Below are 3928 nucleotides of genomic sequence, written 5' to 3'. Positions count from 1 at the left end.
GGCATGTCACTCAATGGACTCCTCTCGAAATATCTCAGCTCAACAGGATATCCGAAAAGAGGAATAGGACCCTATTAGATATGGTCAGGTCTATGATGAGCTTCACTAATCTATCTTTATATCTTGAGAGACATGCCTTATTAACTGACATTCACTTGTTGAATAGGGTTTCATCAAAATTCATTCCTACCACACCGTATGAGATATGGTATGATAAGAAGCCGAGTCTAGGTTATCTTAAGACTTGAGGATGTTCGGTCTATGTCAAGAGATAAATGATTGATAAATTAGAGGATAGATCTATAATAGCTCATTTTATAGGATATCCAAAAGAATCAATGGGATACTACTACTTTCCATAAGATCACGATGTGATTGTGAGTCAGAACAATATATTTCTAAAAAAATAATTTATCAAAGATGGTGGTAGTGGGAGGTTAGTTGAGCTTGAAGAGAAGGTCTCTGAAGGACAAAGAGCTACAGATCCTCAGGAATCCATTATTCATGAACCAATAGTTGATGTTTCTCTATCACCTCATAGATCTAGTAGGGTCTCTCGATCTCCTGAAAAGTACATGGGTATGCTTACGGAGAAAGTAAAGAAAATATTCTTTATGAGTAATCAGCATCATAGTGATGATCTTAATATCTTTGACGAGATGATGTCTGACATTGAGTTTGAGAAATGGTTAGATGCAATGGAGTCAGAAATCGATGCATTCGAACCAAGTATGGACCTTAGTAGATCCATCCAAAGGTATAGTACCCATTGGGTGCAAATGGATCTACAAAAGAAAAATAGGTACCGATAGTAAGATAGAAATTTATAAAGCTAGGCTTGTGGCAAAAGGTTATAGCCAGCGCGAGGGCATTGACTATCAAGAAATCTTTTCGCTCATAGCCATGCTGAAATCCATCCACACTCTACTTGCTATTGTAGCTTATTATGATTATGAAATCTGATAGATAGAAATGAAAACTACTTTTTGGAATAGATATCTTGAGGAAGATATCTATATGGAAAAGCCTTTGGGTTTCACATCTGATGATGATGATCACAAAGTCTGCAAGCTGCAAAGGTCTATATACAGATTAAAGCAAGCTTCTCAAAGTTAGAATCATCACTTTGATGATGCGATCAACTCATTTGATTTCATCAAGAACGAAGAGGAACCTTGTATATACAAAAGGATCAGTAGGAGCGCAATAATATTCTTCGTATTATACGTGGATGATATTCTCCTCATTGAGAATGATATTTTCATGTTGACCACGGTCAAAAGATGGTTGTTCAAGAAATTCTCCATGAAAGATCTAGAAAAAGCATCTTATATTCTTGAAATAAAGGTCTATAGGGATAGATCTAAAAGGAAGCTAGACCTACCATAAAAGCTGTACATAGAGAAAGCGCTGAAGAGGTTCCGCATGAAAAACTCTAAAAGAGGACTTTTACCCCTTAGGCATGGTATTCATCTTTCCAAGATAATGTGTCCGACAACATCTGAGGAAGTTCAGTGCATTAGTAGGATTCTGTTGGGAAATGTGTCCCAAAAAGCCAATCGTCAAGCTGTTGACGGTTGAGCAACCAAGTATTGTAATTGATTTGTTAATAAATAAAATATATTTGGCATTTTCATCATAGGCTTTCATCTTCTAATGAACTCCGTTGTTATGATGAAGTCCTTAGGACTATTTAAGTTCGATAAAGAGAGGATTTATCGATTAGTCCTTAAAACTGCTCACGACCAAATGATAGGCTGTTAATAAGGACGACAGCTTCTATCGAGCATAGGTCGCTGTAGGCCATATGGGTTGGTTGTCCTCTTAACCAAGGAGTGTGGAGACACTGGTATGGCATACAGGTGAGATGTAAGGATACATCATCATTGAACGTGACCAACTCCAGAGTATTCTACTGTCGAGAATATCTCTGATGGGATATAGGTATAAGTGTCCCTTAGACCTAAGATCGCCTCAGTGACTTGCAAGCAACTCACTGTGCTTTGGTACTGGACTAACTGAATTTCTAATTCAGGGACGGAAGGCTTCTGGGCACAGTCAAGTACTTGCGAAGTCAGAGTGTGATCGAGATGGGATTGACCACTCCAAGAGTTGGAGAAGAATGAGTCGCTGTATTTTAATTTAGCAAAACCTTGGCCAGGGTAAGCCATCAGATAGATTTGATATTTTGAAATACAATGTGGACAACCTGATCAGAGTTGACAGTTGAGCTCTGGGGTGTCCTATGATCATTTTGGTCAAGGGGATGAATTATATGAAAACTATATCCGCATGGGTTCTAAGGATGTTGTTCTACACATTCGACCTATCCGGTCGTCGGGTACCATTGCTAGATGGTCACTTCGATTGGTATAGAAATTTATTCTTATGCTACTGACTTAGGTTCGAACCTATGAGGTCACACACATTAGAGTTCATGATCCGATCAGATAGTTGATCAACGATTGAGAATCATTCTAGGGTTAGATGATCAATACGATTGACATTTAACCCAGTGCAAGTGTTGCAGGAGGATCGATTAGCAATTCGATTGCTAATTGGCTTAATTTGATTAAGCCAATGGGCTGAGATTAAGTCTAATTAAATATGATTTAATTAGATTTATTTTGGGCTTGATTGGATCAAGTCCAATTGGTTTATTGGATAAGCCAAGTGCAAGGAAAAACTAGTCCTAGTTCAACTAGGACTTGGGTCAATCTAATTTCTAATTTGATTAAAAAATTAAATTAGATTTAAATCTAATTTACTCTGATTAAATTAGGTTCTTAATTGGGTTAAGACCTATTTTAATTAGGTTGATCTAATTTTGATTTGATTTGGTTTGGGAAACCAAATTAAAACAAGTCATAAGACAGAATCTTAGTAAGACTAGGATTCCACCTTGCGCCACATAAGCCTTCTCCACGCCCTCTCTCTTAATTCAACGCCAATCTCCACTTATTTTGTGCAATAAAAGCCCTTTCCCAGATCTCTCCCACGTTCATAAAAGGTCTCTTCTCTTCTTTCTTACATGGAAGGTGGTTTGGATCAAATCTAAAAGGAATAAGTTTGGATTTCGAATTCTATGAGATAGAGTTTTAGAAATCCAAAACTCTTTCAATTTTGCACCGAATTTATCCAAATTTTTTTTAGAATTTTTGTGGCTTTTAGGGTATACATTGTGCACCCTTTTCTGGTAATCCATGCATGAAAATATGAAGGAGGTTCTCAAGAGTTGGGCATCCCTTAACTTGCCATGTTTGGATAAGCCTTGACTAGGTGTTTGACCAAGACAAGGACTCTATCATATCTCTCTATATAAGATGAGTTTCTTTATGAAATTTTAGAAAAAGTTAGAGATTTGAGAGACCATTGTTCCATCCAAAAATCAGAGAGAAATACCTTTGGGTCATAGAGATATAAAAGATGCAAGTTTGGGTGTCTAGAGAGAAAAATGTGAAGAAGAAGAGGGTCTTCTTCTTGGGTTTTTGTTTTCATATCTTTCCTCCCTCCATCTTGAGTTTTCTGAGAGTGTCTCAGATCTGAAACTCCTCCTTTTACTTTCCATCTTTGGAAGAGTCCAAATCAAGAAGAAGGAGGCACCTGATCAACCATCAAAGAAGGATCAGCGTAGTACTAGCATACTGTGCTGATTTCCTGAAGCAGGACTTCTGATCGAGATTCGTGGGCTCGTGTGGACGACTCCTAGAGGTCGGACGCATGTGCGGCTTGCAACATCATCCTCAAGCCCAGATCAGCAAGGTTAGAACATCTAACTTGCAAGGTAATAGATCTGATCTATTGTTTAATACATACATTAGATGTAGTATAGAAACATGTTGATATGATCAACATGTAGTTCATGCTATATTTATATATTTTAATTTCTGATTTAATGCCATGTAATAATCATGTAATAGGATCTTAG

Source organism: Elaeis guineensis, chromosome 1 (genome assembly GCF_000442705.2).
Source record: "Elaeis guineensis isolate ETL-2024a chromosome 1, EG11, whole genome shotgun sequence".
Classification (NCBI taxonomy): Eukaryota; Viridiplantae; Streptophyta; class Magnoliopsida; order Arecales; family Arecaceae; genus Elaeis; species Elaeis guineensis.
The sequence above is the reverse complement of the archived record's forward strand: the minus strand, read 5'-3'. Positions refer to the sequence as shown.